We start from the raw sequence: 234 nt of genomic DNA on the forward strand, positions 1-234 counted from the left end.
CCCCTATAGGACGTTTGAGACCAAAACATGAAATTTTGGATTATGCTGCATAACTTGAAAACTTTAAGTCCTTTCCAAAAATAAAAAAGTGGTATAATTAAGTAATGAATGCCTCTCGATGACACATGCCCAAAGAGGTTCATTCATTGTCAATTAGGGGCAAAAAAATGACGTCGAAACCGGAAAACCGGATGAAATTTCCAAAAATTTCAACTTCTGGCTTAAAAAACATCT

The sequence above is a fragment of the Rhagoletis pomonella genome, unplaced genomic scaffold (assembly GCF_013731165.1).
Source record: "Rhagoletis pomonella isolate Grant_MI unplaced genomic scaffold, Rhpom_1.0 Rhpom_scaffold_00008, whole genome shotgun sequence".
Lineage (NCBI taxonomy): Eukaryota > Metazoa > Arthropoda > Insecta > Diptera > Tephritidae > Rhagoletis > Rhagoletis pomonella.